This window comes from Choloepus didactylus, chromosome 5 (genome assembly GCF_015220235.1).
Source record: "Choloepus didactylus isolate mChoDid1 chromosome 5, mChoDid1.pri, whole genome shotgun sequence".
Classification (NCBI taxonomy): Eukaryota; Metazoa; Chordata; class Mammalia; order Pilosa; family Megalonychidae; genus Choloepus; species Choloepus didactylus.
Window position 1 is genome coordinate 42,462,212 of NC_051311.1, and position 19,392 is coordinate 42,481,603.

Sequence of the window (19,392 nt, forward strand, 5' to 3'; positions counted from 1 at the left end):
GGAAAATCTTACTGGGGTAACCAAGGAAACCAGATACCTTGACAACAAAAACTATAACCTATACTAGGAAATATGAAGATATGGCCCAAAGGAATAAACTTACACTTCAATCAAGATACAGTTGAAATACTGTTTCACTTTAATAAAACAATTTATTAAAGATTTTCAAATAAATATGCTAAATCAAATCAAGAACCCAATCAATGAGTTCAGAGAAGATATAACAAAAGAGATGAAGGCTATACAGAAAACACTGGGTGAACATAAGGTAGAAATCGAAAGTTTGAAAAAACAATTGCAGAATCTATGGAAATGAGAGGCACAACACAAGAGGTGAAAAACAGAATGGAGACATACAACAGCACATCTCAAGAGGCAGAAGAAAACACTCATGAACTGGAGAACAAGAAACCTGAAATCCTATACACAAAAGAACAGATAGGGAAAAGAATGGAAAATATGAGCAACATCTCAGGGAGTTGAATAACAATGTGAAGCACACAAATGAACATGTAATGGGTGTCCCAAAAGAAGAAGAGAAGGGAAAAGGGGCAGAAGCATTAATAGAGGAAATAATCAATGAAAATCTCCCATCTCTTACAACAGAAATAAAATTACAGATCCAAGAAGCACAGCATACCCAAAACAGAAAAGATCTGAATAGGCCTATGCCAAAGACACTTAATGATCAGATTATCAAACGTCAAAGACAAAGAGAGAACCCTGAAAGCAGCAAGAGAAAACCAATCCATCACATACAAAGGAAGCTTGATAAGACTATGTGCAGATTTCTCAGTAGAAACCATGGAGGCAAGAAGGAAGTGGTGTGATATATTTAAGATACTAAAAGATAAAAACTGCCAACCAAGAATCCTATATCTGGCAAAACTGTCCTTTAAATATGAGGGAGACTTTAAAATATTCTCTGACAGACAATGGCAGAGTTTGTGAACAAGATACCTGCTAGATAGGAAATACTAAAGAGAGCACTACAGACAGACAGGAAAAGACAGGAGGGAGAGGTTTAGAACACAATTTTGGGTGATGATAGCACAGCAATGTAAGTACACCGAACAACGATGACTGTGAATAGGGTTGAAGGAGGAAGGTTAGGAGCATGTGGGACACCAGAAGGAAAGAAGAAAAATAATGACTGGGACTGTATAACTTAGTGAAACCTAGAGTGCTCAAAAATTGTGATAAAATGTACAAATATGTTTTTACATGAGGGAGAACAAATGAATGTCAACCTTGCAAGGTGTTGAAAATAGGGTGGGATTGGGGAAAAATACAATCAATTCAAACTAGAGACTATAGTTAACAGAAACATTGTATTATGTTTCCTTTAATGTAACAAAGGCAATATACCAAAGCTAAATGCCTTTAAGAGGAGGACAAAATGAAGAGTATGGGACTCTTGGCATTGGTGATGTTGTCTGACTCTTTTATTCTACTTTGGGTTAACTCTGTCTTTCCTTTTGTTGCTTTTTAGCTGTCATTTTTTTTCCCTTTCTCTTTCTTTTCCTTTTTTCTTTTGTCTCTCTACCTTCTTTGGCTCTTCCTCTTTCTTTGTAGAAGAAAGAGATGACCTTATATAGATAGTGGTGATGGTGGTGATTACACAAATATATGACTATACAGGGAACCATTGATTGTTTACTTAGGATGAAAAGAATGGTGGGTAAACAAAACTATCTTAAAAAAAAAATGGATTGATGAAGAAACCTTGAGGGCACCACACTGAGTGAAATAAGTCAGACACATAAGGACAAATATTGCAGGGTCTCACTGATATAAACTAATTATAATATGTAAACTCATAGACATGAAATATAAGTTACCAGGATATAGAATAAGGATAAAGAAAGGGGAGCGGTTGCTTATCATGAGCAAATGTTCAAATGGGTTGAACTTAAGTGTTTGGAAAGGGACAGTGGTGACGGTAGCATTATTGTGAGAATATCTAACAATGCTGAATGGTATGTGAATGTGCTGGAAAGGGTATGCTCAGAGTCACGTATGTCACCAGAAGAAAAGTGGGAGGTTAAAAAGATGGGAATGTATAAAACAGTGAATCTTGTGGTGGACAAATCTGTGAAGAACTGTACAAATATTAGAAATCTCTTTCATGAACTAGAACAAATGTATGACACTATAACTAGAAGTAAATAATAGAGGGGTATATAGGAAAAAAGTATACTTATTGCAAACTATGTACTACAGCTAGTAGTATTTTAACATTGTTTCATCAATAGTAACAAATGTACTATACTAATACTATGAGTCAATGATGGAGGGGAGTGGTTAGGGGTATGGGAGGATTTGAGTTTTCTTTTTTTTGTCTATTTCTTTTCTGGAGTAATGAAAATGTTCTAAAAATGGAAAAAAAAAATTGTGGTGATGGAGGCACAGCTGTATGATGATACCGTGGGCATCTGATTGTGCGCTTTGAATCTTTGGATACTTGTATAGTATGTGAACAATCTCAATAAAAATTAAGTTTAAAAAAAAATGTATTTGCAAAGTCCCCTTGAGGGACAGGAAAAATGTGGAAATTTTAAAATTCCCCATATGGGGAATTACTGATAATCTCACAAGCACTGGGGACTACCAATTTAAAAGGCTGACCCCACTATCTTGGGGCTTGCCCTTATGAAGCTTGTTACTGCAAAGGAGAAGCTAAGCCTACTTATAATTGTGCCTGAGAGTCACTCCCAGAGAACCTCTTTTGTTGTTCAGTTCTGGCCTCTTTCTCTAAGCCCACTTGGCAGGTAAACTCACTACCCTCCCCACTATGTGGGACATGAATCCCAAGTGTGTAACTCTCCCTGGAAACATGGGACATTACTCTTGGGGATGAGCCTTGCCCTGGCATTGTGGGATTTAGAAAAACTCCTTAAACAGGAGGAGGAAGAGAAATGAAATGAAATAAAGATTCAGTGGCTGAGAGATTTCAAATGGAGTTGACAGGTCATTCTGGAGGATATTCTTATACATTATACAGATATCCCTTTTTAGTTTTTAGTGTTTTGGAATAGCTAGAAGGAAATACCTGAAATTGTTGAACTGCAACCCAATAGCCTTGATTCTTAAAGACGACTGCGTAACTATGTAGCTTACATGGTGTGACCATGTGCCTGTAAAACCTTGTGGCTTCCACTCCCTTTATCCAGTGTATGGACAGATGAGTAGAAAAACGGGCACAAAAATTAAAAGAATAATAGGGGGAAATGGCAGTGGGGAGATAGGATATTTTGAGTGTTCTTTATTTGTATCTTTATTCTTGTTTTCATTTTTCTGGAGTAATAAAAATGCTAAAAAATTGATTATGGTGATGAATGTACAACTATATGATGATATTGTACACTGTGGATGACTGTATGGTATGTGAATATATTTCAATAAAACTGAATTTAAAAAAAAAATAGTATTCCTATACCCCAAACAACTCAGTAAAAGTCTGCATTAGGTTGTATTGTCATTAGTATTTCCAAATATTCTCTAGAAGCAAAGAATTATATTAGAAATTACAGCAGACACTCTCAGTCGCCCACCCAACATTCATTTCCTGTTTTTCACTAGTTGGATGAAATCCGATTTCATTGAGGTGTCCATCTCTTTTGCATATGACTCAAGGGAAGGAGATCCTGTCCCCAGCAACAGAGCAAATCCAGAATCATCCAAGCCAATCATGGAGTCCCACTCCTTTTATCAATGTGTAGTTTAGGGCTGGACAGGTGAATCAGTTATGGCCAAAGTGACTGAGAGAGGTCTGTTGAGGGGTAAGATTTCCTGATTCCTAAGAAGGGAAGGGCAAAAATGAATGGTCTTGTCCTGGCTCTGAACATTGGCAGAGTGTGAATGAGAGAACTGAAAGTCTTGACACCAGGATGGGAGCTTGCTTCATCATGTCAGTAAATCAACTAACTGTTACCTGTTCCATCACTGAACTTTTGGTTATGTGGGGAATTAAATTTCACTGGTTTTTTTTTTTTTCTTTGAATCAATTTGCATCAGGTTTTGTTACCGAAGTCTAAATCAGCCTATTTGTTACAGGGATCCCTAAATTTATATATACATACATATATATGTGTGTGTATATTTATAAATATATTTTTTTTTTCCTAAAACGTACGACAGTTGTCCTCTTCACAAGCACAGAGATGGAGGAATGATCTCTCTTTTCCATTCCTCTGTGGGTGAGGAAATAAATGCCATGGCAGAGGCTGCTAGATGGTCAACAAAAGGGTAAGGAGAGTCTTATTTTAATAACAGAAGTCCCAAGTGTGGCTGCAGAGCTAAGACTACTGTTTCAGTCTCCCCTACAGCTATATGTGGGTGATTATGTGACCAAATTCTGGTTAATAGGCTGTGAGCATATGATTCATGCCCACTCTAGTTCTGTTAGTGAAAGAGGCTTTAGAAACAGAGAAGTACAGGTTATCCTCAGTCCAAAAAGGCAATGGTGAAGAGCTTCAGAAAACTTAAAAGGAGAGTATGATTGCCCTGAAGCCAGTGCTCTTTGTTGATTACTCTGTTTCCTTTTTCCCTTGTATGTGGTGTCATTAATGTTCAAATCGTAGCTGCCAATTCCAGATTTTCCCTGATGTCCAAAGTCCAGATGGTGGCTGACTTCAACACCCCTTTATGTATGTATGTATGTTTGTATGTACATATGTATGTATGTGTGTATATATATATTTTTTTGCTAGCAATCAATGAAACAGTTAGATTCCCTGTTTGAGCAGATCAATGAGCAAGTGATCAAGGACTATATTGAACTGCAGTCTGCCAGTGGTATAAATCCTATTCATCTGATCCCAAAAGCTATTAGCCAGAGGCTATTGATCCCCAACTTCCCTCCTTATCAGAACACCAGCACATGAGTCATCTCATTTAGTTTCCTTGTACGGGCACAGGCTTGGCATGGAAGAATGAGCAGCTGTGGCAAAATAGTGTCAATGGCGGAAGGCACAAGGTGGGGCTAGTGAATTGAAGCTTTTGATATTCCTGTTTTAACCAGTATTCTTTTGATAAAGTAAGCAGAATTAATTCATCATCTATTTTAAAAATGACAAGTGGCCAAGAGTGCTAATTTTCGTTTTGGCACAGCCTCAAGAGAGAAAATATTTCTTAAAGGTAGGAGGTAGGTCCTATGTTAAGATTTGGAGTAACTCTTGTAGAAACTGAAGAGGTACAATGTGACATTGCCCTTTGTTGCTGAATAGAGGCCTTTCAATTGCCCACTTGTGAGTAAGCTTTCTGGAAAATTCACAATCATTTATCAAGTTGTAGCTTAATTCTCACCTTACTGCCTTCCCTGAAACAGTGACAACTATTCTTTTGTGAATGTCACATGTTCTTTATAGTCTCTGGATCTTTGCATTATATGGTATGTTCAACCAGTGCCCTTTCCACTAGATTACACTTCTTGAGGTGTATTTTGTACTTCTTGAGGACAGGAATTCAGGAATTATGCGTTGTTGAATATTTACCAAATTCATTTTGTATCACATAAAATTAAGTGTTTAATAGGTGAAGGAAGAAAAAAAAATGTTATAGATAATCTTTTAAGTTAATTTCATTTTCATCAAATTTAATCTTTCTCACTTTTTGACATACTTTGTTAGAGTCAACATTTATCTAAGGGTGAGAAGGTTGGGAAAAGCTAGGAAAAGTGACAGTGCTGGAATTGATAAGAATCATATAGAAGGACTATGATCAATAACTGACATCAAGCATAAAAATAAGAAACAGATTAGGAATGAAATAATACAAAACTGTATCACTCTATGCTACCAATAAACCATACAAAATGTGGGATGTTTGCTGAAAAATAAATGTAATTTTTATAATTACTACTGCTTTTAGTTGCATTTGCTGACTGTATGGAAACCCACTATAGGCACAAACATGACTTTTCTATTCTTTACACATACACTAATAATCAATTAATTATTGAGTTAATCTATTCACTTAATCAATATTTATTACATTTCTCCTATATGCTGGGTTAAATGCTGGGTCTGCAAAAATGAGTAAGAATTATATTTCATATCTAAGGTGCAAAGAAGAAAGCTATGTAATATTGAAGCAATTGACAAATATTTTCCTTAAATAATCATTCCAATGTTTCCACATTTGGGACATAACCTTGAACACACATTCCTTTATACCTAATAGCCTCCAGGCATAGTGACAGAGTGATTTTCGGAACATGGACAAACACAAAGGATTAAGTTCATAACAAACAAGAATAAGCTAGAGAGGGATCTGGGGATAATAGCAATCACCTCATTATCAATGGTATTATCTCACTGCTAGTAGGGTGAAGCCCATGTCCATCAAACCTGTTCAATTAATAGAAAAGATAGCTGTCGGCAAAAAAAAAGAGGGGCGGTGCTAGAGTTTTAATTCTAATTCTGCTACTCACTACTTTTGTGGCCTTTTACAAGAAACTGATACTTAGTCTGAAAAAGGTGTAAAATAAATATGGTGCTAGCTATACACCAGGGTAATCATCAGGGGTTATAGATCCTGTTTGTGAAAGAAAAAACACATGGTGATTCTCAAAAAAATGAAAACTAGTATAAACGCTGTGTTGTTGTGTTTGATGTCATTGTTTTCATTATTAACAATGCAGAGACTATACTGCATGTTTTGACCATTCAATGACTTCTATCAGGTAGACCAAAGAGGTAAGATGTGTATCCTAAAGGAGAACTAAGGCTGTGGCTCTTCAGAATCTAAGCGTTTTACTGGAGATGCATATTGAGGTGCATGCCTGCTACTTGAAATATGAAGACTGTAAAGCACATGTTGTGATGGCCAGCAGCCTGGGCTGTGGGGTTAGACTGTCTGGGTTCATGGTCCAGCTCTTCTATCTCCTAGGTATTTGATCTGGAGGTCATTGCGTAACCTCTCTGGGCTTTAGTTTCTTCATCTACTAAATGGGGATAATAATAGCATCTACCTCATAGCATACGTAATGAGGATTAAATGAGTCAAAACACATGAAGTCCTTAGAACATTGTTTAGAAAATATTATGCATAAAATATGCTGGTTATGTTTTATTACAGAGGATAGCACAAAGTAAATTAAGGTTTAGTATCAAGCTAAATAAGAAAAGTGAAGAAGAAAAAATGACATAAATTAAACTAGATAATGGAGAATTCTTTTTAAATTATAAGAAACATGGGGAGACAGAATAAGATTGTCTCTTGTTAAAACATCATGGCCGGGCAGACTGGTGAGCTGTAAGTTTTAGTTACTCCTCCAGGAAAGTAGGTAGAAAGCCAGGAACTGCGTGGACTGGACACCACAGAGCAATCTGACTTTGGGCATACTTCATACAACACTCATGAAAATGTGGAACTGCTGAGATCAGCGAAATCTGTAAGTTTTTGCGGCCAGGGGACCCGCGCCCCTCCCTGCCAGGCTCAGTCCCGGGGGAGGAGGGGCTGTCAGCTCTGGGAAGGAGAAGGGAGAACTGCAGTGGCAGCCCTTATCGGAAACTCATTCTACTGATCCAAACTCCAACCATAGATAGACTGAGACCAGACACCAGAGAATCTGAGAGCAGCCAGCCCAGCAGAGAGGAGACAGACATAGAAAAAAAACAACACGAAAAACTCCAAAATAAAAGCGGAGGATTTTTGGAGTTCTGGTGAACATAGAAAGGGGAAGGGCCCTGAGGCGCATATGCAAATCCCGAAGAAAGGCTGATCTCTCTGCCCTGTGGACCTTTCCTTAATGGCCCTGGTTGCTTTGTCTCTTAGCATTTCAATAACCCATTAGATCTCTGAGGAGGGCCCATTTTTTTTTTTTTTTTAATCCTTTTTTCTTTTTCTAAAACAATTACTCTAAGAAGCCCAATACAGAAAGCTTCAAAGACTTGCTATTTGGGCAGGTCAAGTCAAGAGCAGAACTAGGAGAGCTCTGAGACAAAACGCAATAATCCAGTGGCTGAGAAAATTCACTAAACACCACAACTTCCCAAGAAAAGGGGGGTGTCCACTCACAGCCATCATCCTGGTGGACAGGAAACACTCCTGCCCATCGCCAGCCCCATAGCCCAGACCTGCCCCAGACAACCCAGTGTGACGGAAGTGCTTCAAATAACAGGCACACACCACAAAACTGGGCATGGACATTAGCCTTCCCTGCAACCTCAGCTGATTGTCCCAGAGTTGGGAAGGTAGAGCAGTGTGAATTAACAAAGCCCCATTCAGCCATCATTTGAGCAGACTGGGAGCCTCCCTACACAGCCCAGCAGCCCAGAACTGCCCTGGGGGGATGGCACTCACCTGTGACATAGCACAGTCATCCCTCAACAGAGGACCCGGGGTGCACGGCCTGGAAGAGGGGCCCACTTGCAAGTCTCAGGAGCCATACGCCAATACCAAGGACTTGTGGGTCAGTGGCAGAGACAAACTGTGGCAGGACTGAACTGAAGGATTAGACTATTGCAGCAGCTTTAAAACTCTAGGATCACCAGGGAGATTTGATTGTTAGAGCGACTCCCCCTCCCTGACTGCCCAGAAACACGCCCCATATACAGGGCAGGCAACACCAACTACACACGCAAGCTTGGTACACCAATTGGACCCCACAAGACTCACTCCCCCACTCACCAAAAAGGCTAAGCAGGGGAGAACTGGCTTTTGGAGAACAGGTGGCTCGTGGACGCCACCTGCTGGTTAGTTAGAGAAAGTGTACTCCACGAAGCTGTAGATCTGATAAATTAGAGATAAGGACTTCAATTGATCTACAAATCCTAAAAGAACCCTATCAAGTTCAGCAAATGCCACGAGGCCAAAAACAACAGAAAATTATAAAGCATATGAAAAAACCAGATGATATGGATAACCCAAGCCCAAGCACCCAAATCAAAAGACCAGAAGAGACACAGCACCTAGAGCAGCTACTCAAAGAACTAAAGATGAACAATGAGACCATAGGACGGGAGATAAAGGAAATCAAGAAGACCCTAGAAGAGCATAAAGAAGACACTGCAAGACTAAATAAAAAAATGGATGATCTTATGGAAATTAAAGAAACTGTTGACCAAATTAAAAAGATTCTGGACACTCATAGTACAAGACTAGAGGAAGTTGAACAACGAATCAGTGACCTGGAAGATGACAGAATGGAAAATGAAAGAACAAAAGAAAGAATGGGGAAAAAAATTGAAAAAATCGAAATGGACCTCAGGGATATGATAGATAATATGAAACGTCCAAATATAAGACTCATTGGTGTCCCAGAAGGGGAAGAAAAGGGTAAAGGTCTAGGAAGAGTATTCAAAGAAATTGTTGGGGAAAACTTCCCAAATCTTCTAAACAACATAAATACACAAATCATAAATGCTCAGCGAACTCCAAATAGAATAAATCCAAAAAAACCCACTCCGAGACATATACTGATCACACTGTCAAACACAGAAGAGAAGGAGCAAGTTCTGAAAGCAGCAAGAGAAAAGCAATTCACCACATACAAAGGAAACAGCATAAGACTAAGTAGTGACTACTCAGCAGCCACCATGGAGGCAAGAAGGCAGTGGCACGATATATTTAAAATGCTGAGTGAGAAAAATTTCCAGCCAAGAATACTTTATCCAGCAAAGCTCTCCTTCAAATTTGAGGGAGAGCTTCAATTTTTCACAGACAAACAAATGCTGAGAGAATTTGCTAACAAGAGACCTGCCCTACTGGTGATACTCAAGGGAGCCCTACAGACAGAGAAACAAAGAAAGGACAGAGAGACTTGGAGAAAGGTTCAGTACTAAAGAGATTCGGTATGGGTACAAAAAAGGATATTAATAGAGAGAGGGGAAAAATATGACAAACATAAACCAAAGGATAAGATGGCTGATTCAAGAAATGCCTTCACGGTTATAACGTTGAATGTAAATGGATTAAAATCCCCAATTAAAAGATATAGATTCACAGAATGGATCAAAAAAAATGAACCATCAATATGTTGCATACAAGAGACTCATCTTAGACACAGGGACACAAAGAAACTGAAAGTGAAAGGATGGAAAAAAATATTTCATGCAAGCTACAGCCAAAAGAAAGCAGGTGTAGCAATATTAATCTCAGATAAAATAGACTTCAAATGCAGGGATGTTTTGAGAGACAAAGAAGGCCACTACGTACTAATAAAAGGGGCAATTCAGCAAGAAGAAATAACAATCGTAAATGTCTATGCACCCAACCAAGGTGCCACAAAATACATGAGAGAAACACTGGCAAAACTAAAGGAAGCAATTGATGTTTCCACAATAATTGTGGGAGCCTTCAACACATCACTCTCTCCTATAGATAGATCAACCAGACAGAAGACCAATACGGAAATTGAAAACCTAAACAATCTGATAAATGAATTAGATTTAACAGACATATACAGGACATTACATCCCAAATCACCAGGATACACATACTTTTCTAGTGCTCATGGAACCTTCTCTAGAATAGATCATATGCTGGGACATAAAACAAGCCTCAATAAATTTAAAAAGATTGAAATTATTCAAAGCACATTCTCTGACCACAATGGAATACAATTAGAAGTCAATAACCATCAGAGACTTAGAAAATTCACAAATACCTGGAGGTTAAACAACACACTGCTAAACAATCAGTGGGTTAAAGAAGTAATAGCAAGAGAAATTGCTAAATATATAGAGACGAATGAAAATGAGAACACAACATACCAAAACCTATGGGATGCAGCAAAAGCAGTGCTAAGGGGGAAATTTATAGCACTAAACGCATATATTAAAAAGGAAGAAAGAGCCAAAATCAAAGAACTATTGGATCAACTGAAGAAGCTAGAAAATGAACAGCAAACCAATCCTAAACCAAGTACAAGAAAAGAAATAACAAGGATTAAAGCAGAAATAAATGACATAGAGAACAAAAAAACAGTAGAGAGGATAAATATCACCAAAAGTTGGTTCTTTGAGAAGATCAACAAGATTGACAAGCCCCTAGCTAGACTGACAAAATCAAAAAGAGAGAAGACCCATATAAACAAAATAATGAATGAAAAAGTTGACATAACTGCAGATCCTGAAGAAATTAAAAAAATTATAAGAGGATACTATGAACAACTGTATGGCAACAAACTGGATAAAGTAGAGGAAATGGACAATTTCCTGGAAACATATGACCAACCTAGACTGACCAGAGAAGAAATAGAAGACCTCAACCAACCCATCACAAGCAAAGAGATCCAATCAGTCATCAAAAATCTTCCCACAAATAAATGCCCAGGGCCAGATGGCTTCACAGGGGAATTCTACCAAACTTTCCAGAAAGAACTGACACCAATCTTACTCAAACTCTTTCAAAACATTGAAGAAAATGGAACACTACCTAACTCATTTTATGAAGCTAACATCAATCTAATACCAAAACCAGGCAAAGATGTTACAAAAAAGGAAAACTACCGGCCAATCTCCCTAATGAATATAGATGCAAAAATCCTCAACAAAATACTTGCAAATCGAATCCAAAGACACATTGAAAAAATCATACACCATGACCAAGTGGGGTTTATTCCAGGCATGCAAGGATGGTTCAACATAAGAAAATCAATCAATGTATTACAACACATTAACAAGTCAAAAGGGAAAAATCAATTGATCATCTCAATAGATGCTGAAAAAGCATTTGACAAAATCCAACATCCCTTTTTGATAAAAACACTTCAAAAGGTAGGAATTGAAGGAAACTTCCTGAAAATGATAAACAGCGTATATGAAAAACCCACAGCCAGCATAGTACTCAATGGTGAGAGACTGAAAGCCTTCCCTCTAAGATCAGGAACAAGACAAGGATGCCCGCTATCACCACTGTTATTCAACATTGTGCTGGAAGTGCTAGCCAGGGCAATCCGGCAAGACAAAGAAATAAAAGGCATCCAAATTGGAAAAGAAGAAGTAAAACTGTCATTGTTTGCAGATGATATGATCTTATATCTAGAAAACCCTGAGAAATCGACGATACAGCTAATAGAGCTAATAAACAAATTTAGCAAAGTAGCGGGATACAAGGTTAATGCACATAAGTCAGTAATGTTTCTATATGCTAGAAATGAACAAACTGAAGAGACACTCAAGAAAAAGATACCATTTTCAATAGCAACTAAAAAAATCAAGTACCTAGGAATAAACTTAACCAAAGATGTAAAAGACCTATACAAAGAAAACTACATAACTCTACTAAAAGAAATAGAAGGGGATCTTAAAAGATGGAAAAATATTCCATGTTCATGGATAGGAAGACTAAATGTCATTAAGATGTCAATTCTACCCATACTCATCTACAGATTCAATGCAATCCCAATCAAAATTCCAACAACCTACTTTGCAGACTTGGAAAAGCTAGTTATCAAATTTATTTGGAAAGGGAAGATGCCTCGAATTCCTAAAGACACTATAAAAAAAGAAAAACGAAGTGGGAGGACTTACACTCCCTGACTTTGAAGCTTATTATAAAGCCACAGTTGCCAAAACAGCATGGTACTGGCACAAAGATAGACATATAGATCAATGGAATCGAATGGAGAATTCAGAGATAGACCCTCAGATCTATGGCCGACTGATCTTTGATAAGGCCCCCAAAGTCACTGAACTGAGTCATAATGGTCTTTTCAACAAAGGGGGCTGGGAGAGTTGGATATCCATATCCAAAAGAATGAAAGAGGACCCCTACCTCACCCCCCTACACAAAAATTAACTCAAAATGGACCAAAGATCTCAATATAAAAGAAAGTACCATAAAACTCCTAGAAGATAATGTAGGAAAACATCTTCAAGACCTTGTATTTGGCGGCCACTTCCTAGACTTTACACCCAAAGCACAAGCAACAAAAGAGAAAATAGATAAATGGGAACTCCTCAAGCTTAGAAGTTTCTGCACCTCAAAGGAATTTCTCAAAAAGGTAAAGAGGCAGCCAACTCAATGGGAAAAAATTTTTGGAAACCATGTATCTGACAAAAGACTGATATCTTGCATATATAAAGAAATCCTACAACTCAATGACAATAGTACAGTCGGCCCAATTATAAAATGGGCAAAAGATATGAAAAGACAGTTCTCTGAAGAGGAAATACAAATGGCCAAGAAACACATGAAAAAATGTTCAGCTTCACTAGCTATTAGAGAGATGCAAATTAAGACCACAATGAGATACCATCTAACACCGGTTAGAATGGCTGCCATTAAACAAACAGGAATCTACAAATGCTGGAGGGGATGTGGAGAAATTGGAACTCTTATTCACTGTTGGTGGGACTGTATAATGGTTCAGTTACTCTGGAAGTCAGTCTGGCAGTTCCTTAGAAAACTAGATATAGAGTTACCATTCGATCCAGCGATTGCACTTCTCGGTATATACCCGGAAGATCGGAAAGCAGTGACACGAACAGATATCTGCACGCCAATGTTCATAGCAGCATTATTCACAATTGCCAAAAGATGGAAACAACCCAAATGTCCTTCAAGAGATGAGTGGATAAATAAAATGTGGTACATACACACGATGGAATACTACGCGGCAGTAAGAAGGAACGATCTCGTGAAACATATGACAACATGGATGAACCTTGAAGACATAATGCTAAGCGAAATAAGCCAGGCACAAAAAGAGAAATATTATATGCTACCACTAATGTGAACTTTGAAAAATGTAAAACAAATGGCTTATAATGTAGAATGTAGGGGAACTAGCAATAGAGAGCAATTAAGGAAGGGGGAACAATAATCCAAGAAGAACAGATAAGCTATTTAACGTTCTGGGGATGCCCAGGAATGACTATGGTCTGTTAATTTCTGATGGATATAGTAGGAGCAAGTTCACAGAAATGTTGCTATATTAGGTAACTTTCTTGGGGTAAAGTAGGAACATGTTGGAAGTTAAGCAGTTATCTTAGGTTAGTTGTCTTTTTCTTACTCCCTTGTTATGGTCTCTTTGAAATGTTCTTTTATTGTATGTTTGTTTTCTTTTTAACTTTTTTTTCATACAGTTGATTTAAAAAAGAAGGGAAAGTTAAAAAAAAACAAGGAAAAAAAAAAGATGCAGTGCCCCCTTGAGGAGCCTGTGGAGAATGCAAGGGTATTCGCCTACCTCACCTCCATGGTTGCTAACATGACCACAGACATAGGGGACTGGTGGTTTGATGGGTTGAGCCCTCTACCACAGGTTTTACCCTTGGGAAGACGGTTGCTGCAAAGGAGAGGCTAGGCCTCCCTATGGTTGTTCCGAAGAGCCTCCTCCCGAATGCCTCTTTGTTGCTCAGATGTGGCCCTGTCTCTCTAGCTAAGCCAACTTGAAAGGTGAAATCACTGCCCTCCCCCCTACGTGGGATCAGACACCCAGGGGAGTGAATCTCCCTGGCAACGTGGAATATGACTCCCGGGGAGGAATGTAGACCTGGCATCGTGGGACGGAGAACATCTTCTTGACCAAAAGGGGGATGTGAAAGGAAATGAAATAAGCTTCAGTGGCAGAGAGAATCCAAAAGGAGCCGAGAGGTCACTCTGGTGGGCACTCTTACGCACACTTTAGACAACCCTTCTTAGGTTCTAAAGAATTGGGGTAGCTGGTGGTGGATACCTGAAACTATCAAACTACAACCCAGAACCCATGAATCTCGAAGACAGTTGTATAAAAATGTAGCTTATGAGGGGTGACAAGGGGATTGGGAAAGCCATAAGGACCACACTCCACTTTGTCTAGTTTATGGATGGATGAGTAGAAAAATAGGGGAAGGAAACAAACAGACAAAGGTACCCAGTGTTCTTTTTTACTTCAATTGCTCTTTTTCACTCTAATTATTATTCTTGTTATTCTTGTGTGTGTGCTAATGAAGGTTTCAGGGATTGATTTGGGTGATGAATGTACAACTATGTAATGGTACTGTGAACAATCGAATGTATGATTTGTTTTGTATGACTGCGTGGTATATGAATATATCTCAATAAAATGAAGATTAAAAAAAAAAAAAAAAAAAAAGACATAATGCTGAGCAAAATAAGCCAGGCACAAAAAGAGAGATATTGTATGTTACCACTAATGTGAATTCTGCGAAAAATGTACAATGTTTTATACTGTAGAATGTAGGGGACCTAGAGATACCAATTAGTGGAGGGGGAATGATAATCTAATAAGAACAGATAAACTATGGAGGGTAATCTCAATGTTATGGGAATGCTCAGGAATGATTATGGTTTGTAAACTTTCTTGGATATAGTAAGATCATGTTGGAAGCAATAGAGTTATTTTAGGTTTTTTTTTTCTCTTATTCCTTTGTTTTCTTAGGGGTTGTTAATTTTCTTGGGGTATGGTAGGAACATGTTGGAAGCAATGTAGTTATTTTAGATTATTTGTTTTTCTTACTCCTCTGTTTGGACATGGTTTATTAATTTTCTTGGGGTATGGTAGGAACATATTGGAAGCAAAGTAGTTATTTTAGGTTATTTGTTTTCCTTAATCCATTGCTTTGTTTGAAATGTTGTGGGGTTTTTTTGGTTGTTGTTTGCCTGTTTGTTTTTAATTTTTTGATAAACAAAGTTAAAAAATTGAAAAAAAATCAGTAGAAAAATGGGAGTAAAAACTAAATGACAAATAGGGTGGGATGGGGGGATGGTTTGGGTATTCTCTTTTCACTTTTATTTTTTATTCTTATTCTGATTCTTTCTGATGTAAGGAAAATGTTCAGAAATAGATTGTGGTGATGAACGCATAACTATATGATCATACTGTGAACAGTTGATTGTATACCATGGATGACTGTATGGTTTGTGAATATATTTCAATAAAACTGAATTAAAAAAAAAACAACAACAACAAAAAAAACATCATGGCCAAGGGATCTGTACCTTCTACCTGGATTGCAGCCAAAGTGAAACCTGCAGACATCAAGCAAGAGCCATTAAGAAGTAAAGAACACAAGGTGTTAAGAGCTTTAAAAGAAAAACAAAACAAAACTGTGCTTTCAACAGCTTCAGAATTCCCTGTCTAATCAGTAACAGCTTATCAAGCATGAGATGGGAGAAAAACAATCATCAGGGCTCCAGATGGAAATGTTTAATGCATATGCAGTTTACAGGGTGAATATAAATTGCAAACATGGTGGTTTTTGGTTAATCTGTTGAATAGAAAAATATTGAATTTGTTCTTCTTCAATTAATGAATAACTGAATATTTGATACAGCAACATGCTTAACTCTTTCACAGAAAGTCAACTACCAATGATTTGGCAGATAAAGTTGCCATTGGCCGTTGCCATTGAATATACTTTTTCAGAGTATATTTTTCAGTAGAGGTGAAATCTGACATGCATTGAAATCTACTCACTCTGCGCTGATGGTAAAATATGTGTTAATTTACCAATTTATATGGCACACACTGGAGAAGACTATATGTATCACTTTAAATATTTAGTACTTCTTGAACAAAGGAAGACAGGTAAAACTGTCATTGGCAGGTGTCATTGGCAAGAGGAATAAGGGACTTAATATGCCTGTTAATGGGGGACAAGGAGTCTGAGGATTATAATGAGGAAAGAATAAAATGATATGTGTCTGTCTATGTATCTTCCTTAACCTATGTATATCATAGCCATATTTTACATGTATATAGAGAAATATTAACTTATTTAATCCATGAGAATTACATACGTAGGTACTATTATTATTGCTGTTTTACCGATAAGAGAACTGAGGCTAAAGAACTTGCCCAAAGCAGCTAGAAAATAGCAGGGCCAGGATTCAAAACTAGTCTCACTCCAGAGTTCTTTTGTGCTCAACTACTACACTGGACTGCCTGTCTGAATAGTAGCCAAAATGGAATCTACAAACATACCCGCTGGATATGTATCTATCAACAATAGTGGCAAAGATTGGAGAAAAAGTCAGCCAATGCTTTGTTTTCTATTAGGTTAAGCTTCAGGAAATACAGGATTTTGCTTCAGCCGAAGAATATGAAATTGCCCATCACCACTGTTTTTTTGAGTCTTTTCCTTTTGTGAAGTTGGGGTGGGGGATCATAGGCCCATCTTTTGTTTTCATGGACTAAAGTTGTTCAAATGAAAAAAAATATGCATGAATAGTCAATCTCAAGTGCATCAACTTGCTTCAAATACCAAAGGAAAAGGAATTAAGGTTACCTGTAACTATACAACTAGAGACGCAAATGCAGGTGATCTTTCTAAAGGCAACAGAGGACAAAAATTAATCTTTTTAAAACAATTAGGTTGTTTCATTTAAAAAAAAAGATTAAAATCAGAGCTGTAGAAACAATTGGACTAACTTGGGAAAAGATGAAAAAATTATTTAAGGATGAGAATATATTATGCATTTTCTCAGGTTGAAAGTAGTTCTGTTATTTTAAGAAGCTGAATGGAAAAATATTTTCTAAGTAATTCAGTTAAAACATCTAATGCCATAACCATTAGTGGAAGGAAAAGAAGCTGTTATGTTTTAAAGAAACCCAGTAAACTAATCCTCTGCATCTTTATTTGCCAGCTGATATGTTATTGCCACACATTTGCAGTGTCTGCCAGTAAAAGAGCACTAGCTATTTTAAAATGCGAGTAGTTAATCTGACCTTGGCAATGTTGGATTTTATTTCTTCTTTTTAAATTATACATCTTGCATTCTTTTCTGTGGTTAAGCCAAACTTCTATTAAAATGGAAAATATGAGCAGTCTAAAATATTGTGTATTATTATTCATTGACATCACTCTTAATCTTAATAAAATTTACACTGATGGAGATGTAACAAGGAACACATTCAGAAGTCCTTGATTGAGTTTTTAAATGTTTTCATTATTAAAAACTACATACAGCTCTTCACCAGTAAAACTGCAGCAAGATACATTGTTCAAAACTGCTTCACAATTAGCAACTGATTTCACTCAGAAATTTATTCATCTAAGAAGATCATGTTAAAAACTTTTATGATATTTCATATATTCATATCCTATTCATATACTATTAATATTGTTAATTCAAAATGTATTATGGACACGATCTTAGTAATTTTTATGATATTTACCGAAAAGGAAAAAGACTGTCAGAATTCTTGGTGGTAAAGTGTTTGCACTGGGTGGAGCCAGGAGGGTAAATGCATTACAATCTAGTCTGCACTTCCAGCTACCACCTGCTGTGGGAGTTTTCTAAGTTTTAGATAAATGGGGATATAAAGGCAAAGGGAGTTTAAGCAATGTGGCCATCAACAGAACCTAAACCTTAGGCTAAATTGACACATGGTATAAGAATAGGATACTTATTTCTCTCATCCAGTAATTTCAGCCAAATAAGCAATTGTAATGTTTACCCACCCAAAGTATATATCAGTTTACATTAATGGAGCATTTATATTTAAAACAAAATTTATGTGTGGACTTTAATTCCAATGTACTGCTATTTCCACAATAGCCAACTTAGAAGTTTCACAGCTGTCAAGATCTTATTAAATCTTGTCTATATTCTACAGAGACTACTTAGGGTATAAGACAACTTCCTAAAATGAACCAGACATCCATAAATCAATCTCAATTTAATGAACTTGGATATAAATGTACTCCCTTCAAATTTAAGAAATGCTTCAGAAGGTATGGCAAAATGTCTTTAGATGTGCTAAGCACCACTATTAGAAAAGTTCAGTCTTTGAGATCTCACATCTGCAGGTCTGTGAATCCTTGATTAGTCTCACTTTCAACAGAAACCTAAGAAGCTAAATTACAACAAAATAAGACAAAACACAAGCCTCCTGATCTATAGCGTAATTTTATTTCAAGGACTTGTGGGAAATCACTAAAAAGAACAATTTTGATTTTAATTTGATTTTTATTAATTTGAATTATCCTTTTTCACTGTCACATTTCTATTTCTTCATATTGTTCTACTTATAAAAGCTAACATGTAAGGTATTTAGAAATTAGGGAGGATTTAAAAAAACAATTTTTCTATATCTGATGAGTAATTTAAATTATGAACATGATGAAATGCTAATCAATACATGAGAACTGATGTTTTTTAATGTCAATTGTCTAACATTAGAAACAGAAAAAAAAAAGGAGAAAACATTTAATGGAGATGAGGAAGTTGAGGAAAAGTTGGGTTGGTAGCAGTGCCACATGAAGACGTGAAGAAATGAGCAAATTTTTTTTTGTAGCCAGATGATACACATCTGTGAGGGGAAAAAGGCAATGTTGTTGCATGCCTATTTCAAACCATAGGTTTGGCCAACCAAGTATAGCATCCAAGAATATCAGGCAGATGATAAATGGAAGAGCAGATGGAGATCTCCAGAAACAACAAAGGAAGGGAAGCAGAATGACTTCTAGGGGAACATGTTTTAGGGAGCATCACTAA

At 37.1% G+C, this 19,392-nt stretch overlaps 1 protein-coding gene and 1 long non-coding RNA gene across 2 annotated transcripts in view; one reads left to right on the forward strand and one right to left on the reverse strand.

The window, feature by feature from the left end:
* The window catches only part of LOC119533961, an 81,380-nt gene extending 76,752 nt beyond the window's left edge, over positions 1–4,628 (forward strand). Inside the window, exons 2-3 of the long non-coding RNA XR_005216930.1 lie at positions 4,141–4,248; positions 4,584–4,628. This is a non-coding gene — a long non-coding RNA (uncharacterized LOC119533961). The remainder of the gene's footprint in view (positions 1–4,140; positions 4,249–4,583) is intronic.
* The window catches only part of CNTNAP2 (contactin associated protein 2), a 2,391,149-nt gene that overhangs the window by 1,359,760 nt on the left and 1,011,997 nt on the right, over positions 1–19,392 (reverse strand). The window lies entirely within an intron of this gene.